Below are 22,188 nucleotides of genomic sequence, written 5' to 3' on the forward strand. Positions count from 1 at the left end.
GAAGATTCACAACCATCTGAGTGAAGAAATTTCTCCTCATCTCAGTCCTAAATGGCCGACCCCTTCTCCTGAGACTCTGCCTCCTAGTTCTAGACTCTCCAGGAGCGAATACAGCCTCTCAGCATCTACTATGTCAAGCCCTTTCAGAATCTTATATGTTTCAATGAGATCACCTCTCACTCCAGAGAGTATAGGTCCATTCTACTCAATTTCTCCTCATAGTGTAATGATCAATAACATGTCATTCTATAGTGGACACTAGGTGGAGCCGTAGAGCTGTGTGGAGCTGTATATAGCTGTATGTATAAGACTACACTACCCAGCTGATGTATATTAAGACTACATTACCCATGAGGCACTAGGCTACCCACAAGGCATCAGTCAAGATGGAAGCCTCTACAGATACTGTACCTAGTCCACATGTGCTCAATAAAAGTGTCTAGCAAAAGCTAGCTGTGTTCATAATAAGAATGTCTATTTATTAATGAACATAAGATGGTACCAGGATACCAAGAGTTGTAAATATCTGCTAAAAAATTGTGAAAAGCGACATGGAGAATTTGAAGCCACCAGAGCGTTTGAATCTCGAGGGAAATGTCGACTACAATTGACGGATTTTTAAACAACAATTCGAACTCTACATTGCTGCCATCGGATTCGGTACAAAGCCAGACGCAAGAAAAATAGCGTTGCTGCTTACGGTTGCAGGCCCACAGGCGATAAAGGTATTTAATACATTTGTATTTAATCCAGAGGAGAACAGAGAAAAATTAGAAGATGTGCTAAAAAAATTTGATGCACATTGCTCTCCCAAAAAGAATGAGACCTATGAAAGATACATCTTCTGTTCTCGGACACAGCAGCAAAATGAGACTTTTGATAGCTTTATAACTGATCTGAAACTGAAAGCACAGACATGTAATTTCTCTGAGCTCAAAGCATCCATGATTCGTGACCAGATTGTGTTTGATATTCATGATAAAAAAGTCAGGGAACGTCTGTTGCGAGAAACTGAACTAAATTTGGAAAATGCGGTGAAAATATGCCAAGCCAGCGAGCTAGCTCGAAAGCACGCGAAGACTTTCAGTGAAATCAATAATGATGCGATTGTAATGAGTGATAATGCTGCTGTCGGTGCTGTGTCCTACAAGGGGAAGAAACATGGGCAGAACAGAAATGAAAAGCAATCGGAGGATGAAACTTTTAATTGTAAACGCTGTGGTTACAAACACCAGTTAAGACAATGCCCAGCATTTGGAAAAATGTGCACAAAGTGTAATGGAAAGAATCACTTTGCCAAACAATGCTTTTCAAAAGTAAAAACGACGAAAGGGCAACGAGTTAATGTAATTGAGGACACTGATTTAAGTGAGACATTTTTTGTACGAATGGTGTCATGTGACGATATCAAAAATGATACAGAAAATGTGCAGCCCTCAGATATGGACAATGCTGAACATAATGTCAATGCAGTAAAAGAGGACAAATAGATGATCCCACTGCAGGTAAATGGAGCATTAGTTACATTGAAACTAGACACTGGGGCAAAAGCAAACTTAATCAGTATGAGTGACATTAAAAATATGAAAGAAAAGCCCAAAATACAGAAAAAGTCAGTACTACTGAAGAGCTATAATGGACAGAAAATAGATAGCTTAGGTGTATGCAGACTTAAAGTGACAGTCAAAGACAAAGTGCATCATCTCATGTTTTCTGTTGTGGCTGAAAAACTTGATTCGATACTAGGTGACAAAGCTTGTGAAGACTTAGAGCTGGTCAAGAGAGTCTACCATATAAACTGTGCCATAAGCAGACCAGATGACTCAGGTGATGAAGCAGAGAGCACATCAAGGATGAAAAGGCCAAAGGGTATCCATGTCTTCAAAAAGCCTAGTTTCTCCAAGAAGAAAGAAAAAGACTTTAAGGTCAAAGAGAAGCCAAAGGAAGAAAAGCACAAAGAGGAAAAACACAAGGAGAAAAAGTCCAAAGATATAACCGCAGCAGATGTTGTTAAGCAGTGGAAAGAGAAAAAGAAAAAGAAGAAGCCTGCACCAGAGCAGGAAGCAGTTCCGGTGGATACTCCTTCTTCCCTCAGGCCAATCTTTGGTGTTCCATTAGCCGAGGCTGCTGAGAGGACTATGCTGTATGATGGGATCCAGCTGCCAGCAGTTTTTCGAGTGCATTGACTACATTGAGAGTTATGGCATGAAGAGTGAAGGAAACACTGAAACCCTCTCCAAGTAAAGATCGCAAGGAGACCTCGATCTATACAAGAGCAGATTGATGACAATGCCGCAACTGCATCTTGTCATTCACCGCCAGAACAATCTCATGAAGACACATCAGACTTACCCATGTTGAGAAGATCCACACGTGAAGTAAAAAAGCCTGATAGACTTAATCTTTGAGTACAATGTAAAGCTTTGAAAATGTGTTGACTGTTTTGAAAATGTTTATGTTTATAGAGCACTAACAAAAGTGTTACAGGTAGACTACCCTTTATCCGGACTTCCGAAAACCGAAACCCTCTAAAAACCGAAGGTTTTTTCGTTCAGCGTAAGTCGTGCGTACGACTTATGCTGAACGAAAAAACCTTCGGTTTTTAGAGGGTTGCGGTTGCGGAAGTTCGGATAAAGGGTAAGTCGTGCGCACGACCCCCCGCGGACCCCCCCGCGGACCCCCGCCGACCCACCTTCCGAAATCCGAAATTCTCCTTTATCTGAAACTCGGCTGGTCCCGAGGTTTTCGGATAAAGGATAGTCTACCTGTACTGATATTATCTTTATTGTTTTCTTGAAAGTTGATTGATATTGATTTTGTTAAACCTCAAAGAAAGGGGGATGTAATGATCAATAACATGTCATTCTATAGTGGACACTAGGTGGAGCCGTAGAGCTGCGTAGAGCTGTATATAGCTGTATGTATAAGGCTACACTACCCAGCTGTATGTATATTAAGACTACATTACCCATGAGGCACTAGGCTACCCACAAGGCAGCAGTCAAGATGGAAGCCTCTACAGATACTGTACCTAGTCCACATGTGCTCAATAGAAGTGTCTAGCAAAAGCTAGCTGTGTTCATAATAAGAATGTCTATTTATTAATGAACATAAGACATAGGACAACCCTTTCATCCCAGGAATCACCTACTGAACCTTCGTTGCACCGCCTCTAAGTCAAGTATATCCTTTCTTAGGTATGGAGACCAAAACTGTGCACAGTACTCCAGGTGTGGTCTCACCAAAGCCAATTGCAACAAGACTTCCTTACTCTTATACACCAACCCCCTTGCAATAAAGGCCAACATGCCATTTAGCTTCTTAATTGCTTGCTGTACCTGCATGCTAACTTTCTGTGTTTCATATACAAGGACACCCAAATCCCTCTGAACATTCTTCCTACCAAAGTGAATAACCTCACATTTTCCCACATTATACTCCATCTGCCACCTTATTGCCCAATCACTTAACTGGTCTATATTCCTTTGCAGACTCTTAGGCCAAAATTTTAAGTTTTTGACCAGCCTGGAGCGGTGGGTGGGGGAGGAAGGACTCCTGCTCCTTCTGGCCTACAAGGATTGCTCTCCAAGGCTGTCCTCGCCTCGCTGCAGCTACCGGGAACCCCGAGGCCCGGGAACCCGGCTGGCCACTGTTAAACCTGAGCAGCAGGTTAAATCCGGGGATTCCAGCCATATTATAATATTTAAAATGCCAACCTGCCTCCAGGCAGCGGGTTGGCTGCCCACCCCCCCGTCCCGCCTCCGTTGAACCCGGAAGTGGGCGGGTTGGGGTCAGGATTCACATTTTTATTACTTCAACCTCCCACCCAACCCCAACCCAGCTGTTTTTTGGGGTTAAAATTCCTTCCCTTGTGTCCTCACAGCTTACTTTCCCACCTAGCTTTGTATCGTCAGCAAACTTCGATACGTTACACTTAGATATTCTAAAGGATTACTGAAGTTGCATTTATTATATTTGTCTATACCAAAAACTCAAAATAATCATTGTTCATAGACATAGCGGAACATTTTAGGAGGACTGTATCATTAATTAAGTTTGGAGGGAGTTCCTTATCTGAACATACTTATTTAATTAAAGGGCTAGAAATTCAGTAGGCTTTGCGCCCAGTTTTCGCCCAAAGAGGGCTTTTGCGCCACTTGCTGAGCTTTCGCCGATATTCAGTGCTGCGGTAATGGCGGCGTTAGCCAGTAGCACAGCGCCGCCACCGATGACGTCATCGGCGTGCGCAGTGCCCCGCTACCGGCCCGACCGCCATATTTAGTTGCGGCCGCCTCTTCCGCAGCGGCCGCAAACAGCGATCAGAAAACGGGGCCGTCCTGTAGCCTTAGTGGAGCGCTTTAAGGTGGAGGTGCGGCCGGCCGCTTTTTCGGCGGCCGCCTGCCCGCACCTCCTTCCCCGGCCTCCTCCACCCACCCCCCCCGTGGCATTGCCGACTGCTTTCCGCGAACCCGGCACTTCTCCGTGGTGCCGGGCTCATTTGCCGGCACTATCCAGCGGCGATCTCCCCGTTGCAGGCACCTCCCCCTTAAGAGAAGGAGGAGGCCTGCAGTGCCGCAGCCTGCCGCTCCGCAGCGGGTGGCGCAGCGGCGCCTAGAGCGCTGAAATTCAGTTTCAGCGCCCCAAGCGGGGGCGGGCACACCCTGGAATAGCGCCCGGTTCTGACTTGGGGCGCAAAAACTGAATATCTGATGGGCGCAACTGGCTCCGCGCTCAGCGCTAACTTTTGGGCGCACGCCAGCTGGCGGGCCCAAAGTGATTTTCTAGGCCATAATGTTTTTATTAACAGTAAGTGCTTTTTGCAAAAATAACAACAGAAAATGCTGGAAAAACTCAGCAGGCCAGGCAACATCCATGGAGAGAGAAACAGAGTTAACGTTTCAGGTCGAAACCCTTCGTCAGGACTTTTTGCAGCGTTGTTTGGTGAAGAAAGTTTAATAATAAAGATAAGCAGATCGTCCCCCATATTACAGGCAATTCTAGCATTTATATATGTTTCTACCTGAAGGAAAACACAATTTACTTATTTTCCATTGGCCGGAATTTTCTTCGGGGAGGTGGGTTGGGGGCGGGAGTCCAGGGTGGGCGGGAAACCCGGGAGGCTGGGTTTCCCACAGGATCTGCTGATTTTACCGGCAGGGACTACTTTGAATGTGAGGCCTCGGTTTCCCGCCCGCAGCCAACCAGCTTGAGAGACTGGCTGGCTGCGGACCGGTAAGCCTCAGTTGCAAACGGTCGGTCCAGGGGTGGGATCGCGGGAGGGGGGTTCGGCAATCAGCGGTGGGGGGTGGGGGGGGGGAGAGAGGATCGGCAGGGGTGTTGCAGGATCGGCATGGGATCGGGGATTGGCAGGCGATGGGGGGGGTGGTGGTCGGGGTTTGGGGAGGCCGGGGATCGGTAGGTGGTGGGGGGTGGCCAGGGATCGGCGGGGGAGTGGTGGCGGATCGGCAGGGGGCCCGGAGGATCGGGGGCTGGCCTCATCGTCATCGGTAGGGTGGGGGGGGGGTGGGGGAGGCCTCATGGTGGGAATTGGAGGCCTGGGAATGCGACCCTGGACCCTGGAGGTAGGTATAAAGCCACTTACCTCCTAGATCCAGCAGTTCCCACCTCTGTTTAACTGCTGTGCTTTGCGAATTGTGTGAAACTCGTCCACAGGCAATTAAATAAAAAATGGAGGGTGGAATTGAGTTTTCCAGCCTCATTATAATATTTAAATTGAGGTAACGCCCCTGGCAGCGGGTTGGTCGCCTGCCCCTGCTCCGCCCCCGTCCCACCTCCAGCCAAACCGGAAGTGGGCGGGTTGGAGGCGGGATCAGGTCGGGAATCCCATTTTTATCACTTTAACTGCCCCCACGCTCTAAACCCACCCGTTTTTTGATGGGAAATTCTAGCCATTGATCTCTGAACAAAATGCTTCATAACTCCTTTTCAAAGTCTTTCGCTGGAGTGTGTGCTCCTCTCCATTTCTGCGCCTCAGCACCCCTTCCCTTTGCCAGAGTATAAACCTCTGACACACTAGCGTCATTAAATCATACAATCATTCAGCACAAAAGGACGCCATTCCGCCCATCACGTCTCTTTGAAAAAGCTGTCCAATCAGCCCCACTCCCCTGCTCTTTCCCCACAGCCCAGTAAATTTTTCCTTTCCAGGTATTTATCCAATTCCCTTTTGAAAGTTACCATTGAATCTGCTTCTACCGCCCTTTCAGGCCGTGCATTCCAGATCAGACCTACTCGCTGCGTAAAAAAAATTCTCTTCATCTCCAATGTCCCCTTTAATTTTTTAGTGGTGTGCGGCCCATTCAAAATACCGCACATACACAGTTCTTCCCATTGATACGCCGGAGAGCCAGCTGCGCAGGAACTCCAGAGCACTGCCTGGCCGTGCGGCCGCACAGCTTAAAGGAAACATTGCTCATCTCTCCTCTGTTTCAATTGCTAATTATTTTAATTCTATATCCTTTGGTTACCAACCCACCTGTCAGTGGAAACGGTTTCTCGCTATCTGCTCTATCAAAACTGCTCATCATTTTGAAAACCTCTATTAAATCGCCCCTTAACCTTTTCTGCTCTAAGGAGAACAACCCCAGCTTCTCCAGCCGCTCCACACAACTGAAGTCCCTCATCCCTGGCACCATTCCAGCAAATCTCCTCTGCACCTTCTCCAAGGCCTTGATGTCCTTCTGCAAGTGTGGTGTTCAGAATTGGCCACAGTACTCCTGCTGAGGCCTAACCAGTGATTTATAAAGGTTTAGAAATGCCACAGGAGATCTGTTACTTTGGAAGGGGAGAAGCAGGGTGACATTTTGCAGAACTTATTCTTGGAAGATTTATTGGCCTGGAAATAATTTATAATACAACGGTCGTGATCTGTGGAAGGGTGAGGATGATGGGGAGAATGTTTTTTTTCTTGTTTCATGTTTTTTTATGTTCTAATTTTTTTTTCTCCTTTGCCTTGGCACCTCCTCAGAATGTCCCACGTGGGATTGGGAACGCCTGTGGTGAAATAATAAATAATTTTAAATAATTAGTCAAATCACCGTCAGGAGAGTATAGCACTTTTTCTTTTTCAATTACTAGCTGCGAATACATAACTCCTGGCGATAAATGTTGGATCTAATGTTTTAAAAGACTTTCTGAAAGGGCATTTTGAGGACTGAATGATGAACTGAATTAGAGGCCCAAGGTGGCTACATGAGGTGCTCTTAAAGTTCCTGAAAAAGATCTGCACTCATGGAATAGGCTAGGACCAGTGGTGGGATTGTCAGTAACAAAGGGTAGACAATTAAAAAAATATCTTTAGGATTTTCTGATACTTTAGTGAGGCTTATGTCTTGGTTGCTAACTTCAAGCTTCAGTTTGAGGGACAAATTAAATTCCCTGGTCTCAAAAGTCAAATTTGAACCGTCCAAACGGAACATAAGTGAACACTCATTGGCTCAACACTTCACAGCTCGACAGTCTGTCTGTGTCTGCAATGGATTTAGGTAAGTCAAGTGAATTGTTGTAATGACACACTCAATATCATAAAAAGTAATCAGAAAACTTAAAAAGGGGGAACAACCTTGATTTTTTTTCTCTATATCTACCAAGAGTTTATGGGAATGGCTTTTTACTCTAACAAGCTTATAGATTCCCAGGGATAACATTAGCTTTGAAGTGACTTTATGACACTTATAAAAACCAAGAACTGCTAGAGATAACATTGTTTTATTTCTTTGTACAAGTACAAGGGTCATCGACCTGAAACGTTAACTCTGTTTCTCTCTCCACAGTTGCTTCCTGACCTGCTGAGTATTTCCAGCATTTACTGACCATATTAACAGCTGGATTGTCGTTAAAAACCAAACTGATTCACGAATGTGCTGCAGAGAAGGGAACCTGCCACTCCTACCTGGTCTGGGCTACATGTGACTCAAAGCCCATGCTGTGTTTGGCTCTTAATCCTCTCAGGGCAACTAGGGATGGGCAATAAGTGCTGCCTCGTCAGTGTCACCCAAATCCCAGGAACAAATTATTAAAATGTGTGAACATTGGGTGACAAGAGGATTGGGATTGTTTGTGATGCTCTTTCATGATTGTATAGCCTGCCAACACTGGCTGTCTAACCTCACACATGAAGAATGGGCATGGCGTGAGTTAGCGTATATCCCTAGACGGAGCCAATGCGCAGGAGAGGAGGAAGGGAGAAATATGTGTCAGTCAGTTTAATGTCCCCTAAAATGTAATAAATAACCAAAGAGAGAGAGAAGGAGTGGCTTGACAGGAGCATCAGCTGGCAATAGAGTTTTCTTGGAGATTGTGACTGTGATCAGGTGATTTAATGATAAGGAGATGTCAGTGGTAATCATTTGTCACATAAAACAAATAATAATATTTTATTTTTAAGGATCTGGGGCCAAGGTGGGCCACATGAAACATATTTTGCATGGTATTAGAGATATCAATCGAAATACAGTCACCTCCGAACTGTAGCAACTGAGCAAGACCAAAGGAAGAAAGTTCCTGGAATAAAAGAAATATGAAATAGGAGCAGGAGTAGGCCATTCTGCCCCTCGAGTCTGCTCCGCCATTCAATAAGATCATGGCTGATCTGAGCTTGGCCTCAAGTCCACTTTCCTGCCCGTTCCCCATAACCCTTGACTCCCCTGTAGCTCAAATATCTGTCTATCTCAGCCTTGAAGTATTCAATAACCCAACCTCCACAGCTCTCTGGGGTAGAGAATTGCAAAGATCCGCAATCCTCTGAGAGAAGAAATTCCTTCTCATCTCCGTCTTAAATGGGCGACCCCTTATTCTGAAACTATGCCCCCTAGTTATAGATTCCCCCACGAGGGGAAACATCCTCTCAGCATCTACCCTGTCAAGTCCCCTCAGAATATGTTTCAATAAGATCACCTCCCATTCTTCTAAACTTCAATGAGTATAGGCCCAACCTGCTCAACCTTTCTTCATAAGACAACCCTCTCATCTCAGGAATCAACCTCGTGAACCTTCTCTGAACTGCCTCCAATGCAAATGTATCCCTCCTTAAATAAGATGACCAAAACTATATGTAGTACTCCAGGTTATTCCATGGGCTCTGAAGGGATGTGTTTTTCTGCTGGTTTGGATTTTTCATGGGCTGCTCGCCTCACTTTGCTACCCAGAGGACACCAGTAGTACTCGAGTGTCTTTAAATGTAAAACAGAATGAAAGTAAACTCCTCACCAACTCCTCAACTGCATGGCCAGGCGCATCTAGCAACTTGCACCACCTGTTGATCATGGCCGCAGTTGTCACCATGGTCACTAAAGTGACACTGCATCCACAAGGGACCCCATAGAGGAAGGGGGGCTTCCCCGCCCTGGCATCAAGTCATCGAGCAACGAGCGAACGGAACTGATCTTTGTACAAGTGAACCCAAAGAGTTGGAGCACCTCAAGAAGAATCTGGCTCTCATTCACTGTCCGTGCCCCTCATTGGATCTGACCAGAAGGACCGGCGTCACCATCTGGGAGAGGGTAGTTGGATCATGGGCCCTCGCCTAGTGAGCCAGACAGACGATGAGCAAAGTGATGGCTCTGTGACACACTCACTGCCCTCTTGTTTAGAATTGCTGTGGAGGCAAAGGCCGCAAGCTCTGGGCCATCATTTGGGGCTGGGGGAGGCAAAGGCTGAAAGATGGTGGCCATCATCGGGGCTGGGGGAGGCGAAGACTTCCTTGTGAAGCCTGGGGGAAGCACTCCAGCACCTCCTGGCCCACAAGGAATGCTAAAAGGAACAGATCTTGTACTTACCTAAAGCAGTCACCTCCTCCCGCCTTTTATCTGCTGCCGGGAATCCCACAGCATGGGCTTCCCCTCGACATGCACATCATCAGCGCCGTGACTGCTGAATGTTAATTAGGCCCCCACCTGCCTTTTGCGGAAAACTCGTCAATGGCCTGATTTGGATTTTTTAATCTAAATGGACAGGAATGAGATCAGTTTGCCTGATCCCAATATTTAAAACCCCCAGGTATGTAAAAATGTTTTTCCTCAAGTTCTGGTTATCAACCCTTCTACTAGCCCCTGTTGTAATGTAGGAAACACGGCAGCCAATTTGTGCACAGCAAGGTCCCACAAACAGCAATGAGATAATGACTAGATCATTAGTTTTAGTAATGTTGCTTGAGGGATAAATATTGGTCAGGGCACCAGGGAAGAACTCCCCTGCGCTTCTTCAAAACAGGGCCATGGGATTTTTTACGTGCACCTGAGAGAACAGACGGGGCCTCGGTTTAACGTCTCATCCAAAAGAAGCACCTCCGACAGTGCAGCACTCCCACAGCACTGCATTGGAGTGTCAGCCTGGAGTACGTGCTCAAGTCTCTGGAGTGGGGCGTTGATCCCAAGACTGTTTGACCCAGAGGCGAGAGTGCTACCCACTGAGCCACGGCTGACACTATGACAGAAATGGAACAACATTGCTTGTGGGCTCATTTCCTTCTCGTTCTCATTGGTTGAATTCAGTTCTTTCCAAATCAGGTCTTTACACACCAGCAAACACTTTTTGAATCGAAGCACACTGCTTTGCCATTTCTCGACCTCAGGGCAGTTGATTGGGCAGAATAAAACCTCTCGGCTTCCTTGCCACTAGGACACATCGATGCGTTAACACAATTGAGTTTGTCTTTGCAGCCCTGTTTGTTGAAGGAATTGTAATTCACTTTCCTACTGGCTGATTAAACTATTCCCAGTTGCCCCTCTCCCTTCCCCACCCCCCAACCCTGGCCCTGCTCCCAGGCATCCCATGGCACTAGCAGCTGTGCTATTTGAATGGCTACAGCATGCCGGCACTTTAGTTCTGGTCTCACCCGCAAGTGGAAACATTTTCTCTATGTCTACCCTATCAAACCCCTTCATAATCTTGAAGACCTCTCAGTCATTTTCCCATCACAATTCCCGCAGTTATTTTCCCATCTCACTCCCCCTCAGTCATAAAGGACATTCATTAGGTTTCAGTATGTGCAATTAGTGCAACAGTTTTCTGGGTAATTCTGGAAAACCTAACAATCTTCTTTAAATGTTTTCTTCAGGAGAAAAAGAAGTTCAGATATTGAAAAAAAAACAACTGCAGCACATTATCTGAACCTCAAGCAACTATCTATCTTTAAGATTAACATTAGCAAAATAGGTCTTTGAGCAAACCTTGTATCGACAGTGATCAATACAAGAAAACTGCAGCCAAAGGCAGCAAGAGTCCAACAGAAATGGAGATGAATCATCAAAAACAAGAGATAAAAAATTATTTCGACTGCCAAGAAACCTTGTTCGCACCTGGAGGGACACCAGTTACGTGCGTCCACAGACATTAGTTTTGTAAAATGGTTTCACCATGTAAGAGGCATAATCGCAAACCTGCTCTTTGCTTGCACTCAAGATTTGAATCTCACACTAACATACTCAAAGGGAACTCTTAAATCAAGCCACAAATGCCCACTTGACAACCTGTAGATGAGAAAACATCAACAGTGCTATGCAGAGACTGCTGTTCAGTCAAACAAGCTCTGAAAGGTGCATGAAGCATAAGACAAATGAAAGATCCATCTTTTGGAAATGACATAGCACTTGCATGAAAGATCTTCAACTATTTTAAGCTCCAGCCCAAAGCGTAGCACAGGCAAAAAAATTTCAGATGAACTGCAAATAATGTTGAATGAACATGCTAATCGAGAGTCAAATCTCCTGCTGGTATTCCAGGAAAACAATGCACAGCAGTGACATGGAAACTAAACCACAGGGTATCACATCTAAAATATCAAAGTGTACTAAAACTGGCCAATGTTTAAAGAAGCTTGAACAACAATCATTTGCGGAGTCGCTGATAACGTACGTTTATTAGAGAAATCGAGAACAATGTTGGATGTTGTAGATTTATCTTCATAACTGTTGTACACTTCAAGGTGAGGATATTAGCACGGGAAAATGGAATGGGGCTAAAAGCGGGGGTAGGGGGAGACAGCCATATTCGTAGCGTATCTGAAGCTGAGCATTCAAATGTTGGTCACTCAACCATGAGATTCACCACCCCCTACTGCTCCCTGCTTTTAGATGGGTTAGACACAGAGCTGAGCTTGGACAGTAAAATGAGTTTCTGTTCCCAGCTTCACATGAAGGTAATAGCTCCAACTGGGAGGAGATTGCTCTTGCTGGATCACTGCCCACTGCGCACCTTGCATTGTCTTAAGCTGGCCTGCAGTGCTCTCACCCAAAACAACCAAGTGCCTCATTTTAATATGAATAGTAATGCAAATTGTATTGGAAATAGCCTGGCCCGATTCCCTGATGTTCTGACAGGGAATGCACTAGAGGCTCCGATTGGCCAATCAGGGTCAGCCACCTTTTGGGCACGGGATGTCTCCATTTAAAGGGGGCAGCAGTTATTTTGGAGCCTATATGAAAATGGACTTTAAATTTTGGTGTTGTACCAGTGGATTTGCCCCAGGTCTTTTCCACCAAGATTTATCAGTCAGAATGATACTGGGTCTTAGAGGTTTCAGTTATGTGGACAGGTTGCACAAACTTGGCTTGTATTGCCTTAAGTGTAGAAGGTTGAGGGGTGATCTGATCGAAGTGTTTAAAATGTTGAAAAGGATTCTATAGGGTAGATGCAGAGAAACTATTTTCTCTAATGGGAAAAGAGTGAGGGGACATCATAAAATTAGAGCTAATCCATTTAGGAAGGAAATCAGAAAGCACTTTTTCCACACAAAGGTTAGTAGAAATCTGGAATTATCTTCCGCAAAAGGCTATGTATGCTGGGGGAACAATTGGAGTATTCAAGACTGGGATTGATAGATTTTTGTTAGGTAAGGGTGTTCTGCCTTATAATTGCAGGAGTTTCGTTTTGTTGCCGCCAGTAGGTGGCAGTAAATGGAAATGGCCAGTAGGATCACTCAACAGGAAGTAGTATAGTGATAGCAAACAAAGAGGTCACATCAGCATGGAGCGTGCTGCAAGTTAATCCGCTGTAATCTTACATTGTTACGCCTTCGAAAGCATTGCCTGTGAGTTGAATGGTTTCATTACATATTCATGTTTAGATGTTAGTTATACCTCATGTATGTAACAAGGTGCATGTGGTATCTTGAGGTGGCCATAGATGGAGACGGACACAGGTTAACTCCGTAACATGGTTTAATCAACACTTGCACATAAAAGCTTCTGCCATGAGGCAGCAAAAACAAAGAGTACAACCAGTACAGACCAGACTTAACTCAGGAGACCAATTGCCACAGCACCACCTGGTGGATCAGGTTACTCATAACCTCCCAGGTTACTACACTCCTCCCCCCTTACGATTGCCGTATGCAATTCTTAAACAATAACCCTTACTAGGTACTACGTTTTAATTAACCAGTATGCTCTAACCATGGTTAACCCCTGACTAATTTAACAGGTTTGTATAAGTCTTTCTGGTTGCTTGCGAATCCTTTGTGAACGTCTTAATTCCACTTGTGGTGGATTCTCAGATTCACTCGCACTTGAGATTGGAGTAGTCTCTGATGTTGGTTTTACTCTGTCCCGCTGTGGCCTGGCAGTACCAGTGTCCACTGGCACCTTATAAGCCGTGCTGGGTCCTGGAACAGCCTCCTCTACTGCCCTTTGTTCCATCTGAGGCAGTTCCCCCTGCTGCCGGCCGAAAAGCTGATCCACATGCCGACAAACCCCTCGACCATCCCCTAGTAACACGGAGTATGACACAGGTCCTGTAATGTCCTGGATTAGTCCTGGTATCCATTTAGGTCCATAGCCGAAGTTCCGGGTGTACACAGAGTCCCCTATGGCGAAATGGCGAGCTTTCGTATGTTTGTCATGGTACGCTTTTTGGTTTGTTTGTTTTGTCTCAACCTTGCTTTTGAGATCTGGGTGTATCAGGTCTAACGTGCACTGTAACTTTCTCCCCATCATCAACTCAGCCGGAGAAAGCCCCGTGGTAGCTTGGGGTGTTATACGATAACTAAACAAGGCTCTATTGAGCTTGGTCTCCAGGGTGTCACCTGAGCTCTTCCTCATGAGCTCCTTAAAAGTCTGCACGGCTTGCTCGGCTAACCCATTTGAGGCTGGGTGATATGGAGCCGAGGTGACATGTGTGATTCCATTCCTTACCATGAATTCTTTGCTCCTTTCACTAACAAAACACTGTGCATTGTCGGATACAATCATTTCTGGAATACCATGCGTGCTGAAGCTGTTCCTGAGAAAATCCAGTGTGGCATCAGTCGTTGCAGAGCTCACTGGATAAACGTCGATCCACTTTGAGTGAGCGTCTACCAGCACCAAAAACATTTTGCCCATAAAAGGTCCCGCATAGTCTATGTGAATTCTCCTCCAGGGTTTACTGGGCCACTCCCAGGGATGGAGTGATGCCCCGGCAGGTGCTTCCCTCTGTTCTTGACATATAGTGCATGACTTTACCTTTGACTCAATTTCAGCATCCAAGTTAGGCCACCACAGGTAGCTCCCAGCCAGTCCTTTCATTCTAGTCATTCCTGGGTGCGATTGATGCAACTGTTCCATCAAAGTAGAGCGTCCCCGCTCTGGGACTATGATGCGTGCTCCCCATAGCACACATCCATCTTGGACACTGAGCTCGTGCTGTCTCTGTCTGTACGGCGCGAACTCCGGTCCCTCACGGTGATCTGGCCAGCCTTTCAACACATACTCACGGACCCTTGACAGAACGGGGTCACAGAATCACAGAATCACAGAAACCCCACAGTGCAGATAGAGGCCATTTCGGCCCATCGAGCCTGCACCGACACATATCCCACCCGATCCCCGTAACCCCTACACCAACACATATCCCACCCTATCCCCGTAACTCCAGGTATTTAATCCCCCTAACACTAAGGGTCAATTTATCATAGCCAATCAACCTAACCCGCACATCTTTGGACTGTGGGAGGAAACCAGAGCACCCGGAGGAAACCCACGCAAACACGGGGAGAATGTGCAAACTCCACACAGACAGTCGCCCGAGACCGGATTCGAACCCGGGTCCCTGGCGCTGTGAGGCAACAGTGCTAACCACTATCCAGCCCTGGATTTGCGCTGAAGTCATCAGGGGACTGATCTCCTGATCCAGCATCAGGACGTGCTCCTCAGGGGAAGTACTGCGAGGAGATTTTGAGAGGGGCAGGCGGCTGAGAGCATCAGTGTTCCCATTTTCCTTGCCGGCTCTGTACGTGATCACATATTCATAGGCTCTTAGTATTACTGCCCATCTCATTATTCTCTGTGATGCCATTTGAGGCACCACTTTCATCTCATTCAGTAAGCTAATAAGAGGCTTGTGGTCAGTACTGATTACAAACTTCCTCCCATATATGTACTTATGGAATTTCTTTACTCCAAATATAATGGCTAACCCCTCTTTATCAAGCTGTGATTAGTTCTCTTCCGCAGCTGTGAGCATGCGTGAAACAAACCCGATGGGCCTTTCCGCTCCATCTGGCATGCGGTGGGCCAACACTGCCCCCACTCCATAGGGTGATGCGTCGCAGGACATTATCAGCTCCTTCTTCTCGTCGTAATGCACTAACACCCTGCTGGACTGAAGTAGCTCCTTTGACTGCTGAAACGCTTTTGCTTGCTCTGGCCCCCAACGCCATGGCTTCTCCTTTCTCAGCAGTTTGTGCAGGGGTGCCAGCAGCATCGATAAGTTTGGAAGAAACCGGTTATAATAATTCAGGAGCCCTAGACAGGCTTTCAGTTCAGTCACTGAGCTGGGTGCAGGTGCATCCTGCACTGCCCGCACTTTCCCTGGTAATGGATGGAGGCCTGTGGCATCCACCCGATGTCCCAGGAATGTAACTTCCTTCTCCATGAAACTACACTTACTCCATTTCAGGCATAGCCCCGCCTCTTCCAGCCGCTGTAGCACTTTGTCCAGTGTTTTTACGTGATCCTGATCGTCACTTCCTGTTAGCAGAATATCATCTAAGTACACGGCCACCTTTGGAATGCCCTGCAGAATGCCCTCCATAGTCCATTGGAATATTGCTGGGCTAGAACTGACACCAAATGGTAACCTGGCATACGTGAACAGCCCCTTGTGTGTGTTCACCATGACAAACTTTTTTCATTCTTCATCTAGCAATATCTGCTGATACGCATGACTCATGTCCAGTTTGCTGAATCTTTCTCCCCCAGCGAGCGATGTTAACATGTCCTCCATTCTCGGAATGGGGTACTGTTCCAGTGATGATACTCTGTTCACTGTTAACTTATAGTCACCACACACCCTTACGTTACCATCGGGCTTCAATACCGGGACTATTGGTGCCGCCCGGTCTGAAAATTTCACTGGTTCTATTACTTTGTCCTTTAGCAGGCGATCTAGTTCTGCCTCACCTTGGTTTTCATTGCAAAAGGTACCGACCTTGGTTTAAAGAAACGAGGCGTGGCATCACTGGCTACATGAATCTTGGCTGTGGCTCCCCTTAAGGTGCCCAGTTCGTCCTTGAACACTAACTCATGCTTCATCAGCACTTCTTGCAGTGCCTCTGTACTGTCCTCCATTTTATTCATTGCCTGCCAGTCCACACTCAACTCACTGATCCACCCTCGCCCTAACAGGTTTGGCCCTGACCCTGCTACCACTACCACCGTAAGCTCTTTGGTGACTCCTTTGTGTTCCACTTGTACTTCGGCCGCCCCCAAAATGTCCACCTTCTGTCCTGTGTAGGTTTTGAGACTAATGGGGCATGTACCTAGCTCTGGTACTTTTGCTTCCCCCCATAGCTTGGCGTACTCAGTCTGCGACATTATGGTTACACTACATCCGGTGTCAATCTCAAACTTTACTTGACCTCCATTCACTATCAAATACTGAGTGAGAGGGGGTACGTTGGGCCTTGAAGTGTCTATACTGTATATAGTGAAAACCTCCTCACTAGACTCACTAGACTCTTCCTCCTCTTGTATGTAATTTGCCCGCTTTGTGTACTTCTCCCTCCCCTCTTTAGTATGCTTTGCCCCTTTAGCACTGCTTCTCTCACTCACTGCCCTTTTACAGACTTTCTTTAAGTGCCCTATTTTTCCACAATTGTGGCACTTTGCCTTTGCAAACCTGCAGTCCTTTGCATAATGGCTCGTCCCGCCACATCGGTAGCAATCCCCAACCCCAACTGGTGGACTTTTTGCGCCCGCTTCCATCTTGAAAACAGCTCCTCCCACTGGTTTACTCCATTTCTCCTTGCTCATACTGTTTAAGTCCTTAATGTCCTTGTTACCTGTCTCCATGGCTTGTGCTTTTTTAAGTGCCGTCTCAAACGTTAATCCTTCTTCTGACAGCAACCTTTGCTGTATACTATCGTCGTTAACTCCGCATACTAGTCTGTCCCTTAACATGACTGTGAGCGTATTTCCAAAATTACAGTCCTGTGCGAGCTTCCGAAGCTCCTCCACATACTCAGTAACGCTTTCTTCCGGCCTCCTAATCCTCGAATTGAGTTTCTATCTCTGTACTATTTCACTAGGTTTCGGATTGAAATGATTCTTTAGTAGACTCACCAACTCGTCAAAAGATTTTTCTCCTGGCCGCTCCGGGCTCAGCAGATTCCTCATCCGTGTATAGGTTTGCGCCCCCACACAACTCAGTAAAATGGCCCTTTTCTTTTCAGCACTGTCCACCTCGTTTGCCATAAAGAAATGGCTCAGTATTTCACAATACTCCTCCCAAGACTGCGACTTGCTGTCAAAAGGTGCCACGGAGCCTACCATTCCTGCCATCCTTGGAGTCCGGTCACTTCAGCCAAAAAATCAAACTCCGTTTTGACTCCCGTGACCTAGCCTCGTGCTTTTCCGACTAGTTTGCTAACCAACCCGAGCACCTCTTCCAAATACTCCATAACTATGACTGATCCACCAAAACTTTTCCGTCCTTTATTCTCGTCGCCATATGTGGTATCTTGAGGTGGCCATAGATGGAGACGGACACAGGTTAACTCCGTAACATGGTTTAATCAACACTTGCACATAAAAGCTTCTGCCATGAGGCAGCAAAAACAAAGAGTACAACCAGTACAGACCAGACTTAACTCAGGAGACCAATTGCCACAGCACCACCTGGTGGATCAGGTTACTCATAACCTCCCAGGTTACTACAGTGCATTTCTTTCTTTTTTCTTTCTCAGTTTTACTCCAACCCAATGCAACTGATTTGTATTGTTTCATTGACCTCATGCAAGTGTGGCATTATTAAACACCGGAGCTTGGATGCTACATCCTGACTCCCATGTCGTTATTGAAAGGAGTTTGGCTGGCTGTCTAACTGCATACAGACACATACACGTAGGGAGGACAGTACAGTAAAAAGGCAAGTCATCAGCTGGCGCAACAAGCAACATTCGCAGTGCAGCACGGTGCAACCATGGACGGCAAGAGCTTCCAAGACGAGCAGAGATCTGTGACCAGCTCAAGAAGTACACGCTCATCTAGATCATCAACAGCCAGTGTAGCAGCAGCTAGAGCCTGGGCTAAAGCTAAAGCGGCACAGGCTCGCGTGACCTTTGCTAAACAGGAACTGGCTGTGAAGAAATAGAAGGTCCGACTACAAGCAGAGGCTGCTACATTGGAGAAAGAGAAGGTCCGACTACAAGCAGAGGCTGCTACATTGGACGCCACGCTGGAGGCACTACACATTGAGAAAGAAGCATCTGCTGCTACTGCTAAGGCGGAGATATGGGAAGCGGCACTAGAAGCAGAGGTGGGAGAGCACTGCAGCATTGCTCGTCCTGCATCACCTCAAAGCACTGAGAGGCGGACAAGCGACTATGTCCAGGAGCAGGCTAGGACACGCACAGACATCTCCTCCTTCCCAAACTTTGAACCATTGCACGAGAACATGGAATTGCCATCACCAGTCCAACATGAGGTCACTCAGGTGGACCATTCACGCTACACTGATGACGACCCCTTCCTTGTTATTGACGACTGGTCACACGAAGGAGAGTTTGCAGCACTCCCAAAGAAACCTGTGCCTCAATCCACCGCTCCCAACCACTTGGAAGGTACTTATGCCAAAATTCCACACATCAAAAAAGAATCCTTTTCAAAGGTTAGAACAGGTCACGCGGCATGGCAGTCTCCCATCCAATCGCAGCCCTTCCGATGCGATCATACTCTGGCAACCCATGCACAGACCCCTAATATGACAGGCATTGCCCAATATTTGGCACGTAGAGAACTTGTAAGGACAGGTCTCACAAAATTTGACGACAAGCCAGAGAGTTTTAGAGCATGGCAGTCATCCTTCCTTAATGCCACAGGCGGCTTGAGCCTGAGTGCTAGTGAGGAGTTGGATTTATTGTCATCATGGCTGGGCAAAGAATCGTCAGAACATGCCCGTAGGATCCGGTTTGTGTACATAAATGACCCAAGCACAGCCCTTAGAATGGTCTGGGCAAGACTCAGGGAGTGTTACTGCGCTCCTGAGGTGATAGAGAAAGCCCTTTTCAGTAAGCTGGAAAACTTTCCTAAAATAGGTAACAGAGACTACCTTAAGCTTAGAGAACTCGGAGACCTTTTAATGGAGTTACTGGCAGCCAAAACAGACGGATACTTACCTGGGCTCTCCTATTTAGATACTGCTCGCGGCATCAACCCAATAGTGGAGAAGTTGCCCCACCCTCTCCAAGAAAAATGGATCAACGTAGGCTCAAAATTCAAAGAAGACAACCACATGTGGTTCCCCCATTTTCCTTCTTTGTGAACTTTATCTGCAGAGAGGCCAGAATTAGAAATGATCCAAGCTTTGCCCTGTCCAGCTACTGTAGTGGACCCTCAAAGTATGAGAAGCCCATGTCAAAGTACGTAGGCACAAGAATGCCTATATCTGTGCATAAGACGGATGTCACTGCAAAGACCGACATCAGCATAGATGCAGCAAAGAATGAAGCCGATCTCGGAAAACACTGCCCCATCCATCATAAGCCTCATCCGCTCGCAAAATGTAGAGGCTTCAGAAACAAGACCATAGATGAACGCAGAGCCTACCTCAAAGATAATGGGATATGTTTTAGGTGTTGCGCCTCCGTTTCCCACACTGCAAGAGACTGTAGGATAGCGTTGAGATGCAGGGAGTGTGAGAGTGACCGCCACAGCACAGCTATGCACCCAGGTCCTACCCCAACAACGGAAAAGCCGACCATCAAAGACTCTGAGCCCGGAGACGAGAGAAAGGGAACCCTTACCACTGCACCAGCGGTGAGCTCCATATGCACTGAGGTGTGTGGCCAAGGCCTCACAGGACGATCGTGTTCCAAAATATGCCTTGTAAGAGTCTACCCACAAGGACAGTGTGACCACTCAGTTAACATGTACGCAATACTCGATGACCAAAGTAACCGGTCACTCGCATGGTCAGACTTTTTTGACATATTTGGCGTCGAGAGTAGCCCAGTCCCTTACTCACTGAGAACCTGTGCCGGACTCTTGGAGATGGCAGGAAGGAAAGCAGATGGGTTCTGTGCCGAGGCAGTGAGTGAAGGGGTGAGCATAGACTTACCGCCACTGATAGAGTGCAGTGAAATCCCGAACAACCGATCGGAGATACCAACGCCTGAGACAGCACTTCACCATGCCCACCTAAAGCCCATAGCATCACGCATCCCAGCATTGGATCCAAAGGCCCAGATTCTCCTCCTGCTCGGGAGAGATGTGGTGAGGGTGCATAAGGTGAGAGAGCAAGTTAATGGACCACACGATGCCCCCTTTGCCCAAAGACTCGACTTAGGCTGGGTGCTCGTGGGAGAAGTGTGCCTAGGCCAAGCTCACAAGCCCAACGTAAGCACCTTTAAGACCAACATGCTAGAAAACGGACGACCCTCTTTCCTCACTCCCTGCCCAAGTCACATCCACCTGAAAGAGAGAGCGAGCTACGGTGGGGAGCAACAAGGTGATTTCTCTCACACAGCATGGGGGTGCTCAGCTGACACCAGAGCTGTCGACAAACTGGGGCACACCGTGTTTGAAAAGACAAAAGATGACAACAAAGGCGCTCTCTCCTTCGAAGACGAAGCTTTCATGAATATTATGGAGAAAGAATTTCACAAAGATGAGGTGAACAGCTGGGTTGCGCCTCTCCCCTTCAAGGTACCCCGGTTTCATCTGCCTAACAATCGCGATCAGGCACTGTCACGCCTCGCATCACTGCAGCGCACATTAGATAGAAAGCCCGAAATGAAGGAACAGTTCATTGCCTTCATGGAAAAGGTTCTCGAGAGTAACCATGCTGAATTAACATCTCCACTCAAAAAAGAAGAGTGCTCGTATCTCCCGATTTTTGGAGTTTATCACCCCCAGAAACCTAGTCAAATAAGAGTAGTTTTCGACTCCAGCAGTCAGCACTGTGGCATCTCACTCAACAACGTTCTGCTCACGGATCCAGACCTAAACAACACCCTCCTTGGCGTGCTGATTCGCTTTAGGAAAGAGCTCGTAGCAGTAACTGCAGACATCCAACAGATGTTCTATTGCTTTGTGGTGAGAGAGGACCATAGGAACTATCTGAGGTTCTTCTGGTATCGCGACAACAACATGTCAAAGGACATCACTGAATACAGGATGCGGGTCCACGTTTTTGGTAACAGCCGCTCCCCTGCAGTCTCCATCTATGGGCTCAGAAGTGCAGCCAAAGAGGGAGAACACGAGCATGGAAAAGACACAAGACAGTTTGTGGAGAGACATTTTTATGTTGATGACGGCCTCATATCCTTACCTTCAGAAGCAGAAGCCATCAACCTGCTGAAGCGAACTCAAGCTTCATTAGCACAGTCCAACCTGAGGTTGCACAAAATTGCCTCAAACAGTGTAGCAGTGATGAAGGCCTTTCCAGCTGAGGATCTCACCAAGGGCATTAAAGACTTAGACCTCAGCGACGAAACCATGCCAGCCCAGCTAAGCCTTGGTTTACGTTGGGAAATTGAATCTGACACCTTCACCTTTGCAGCGTCTGTAGGTGACAAGCCATTTACACGCCGTGGCGTGCTGTCAACGGTCAACTCGCTCTTTGACCCTCTCGGCATGGTGGCGCCCGTGACTATTCAGGGAAGAGCCCTACTACGAGAACTCTGCACAGACACGAGCGACTGGGACTCTCCACTCCGCGAAGGCAGGTTAACAGAATGGGAGACATGGAGAA

This window comes from Somniosus microcephalus, chromosome 17 (assembly GCF_052327205.1).
Source record: "Somniosus microcephalus isolate GS21.2 chromosome 17, FLI_Smic_1.0, whole genome shotgun sequence".
In the NCBI taxonomy this organism is placed as follows: domain Eukaryota; kingdom Metazoa; phylum Chordata; class Chondrichthyes; order Squaliformes; family Somniosidae; genus Somniosus; species Somniosus microcephalus.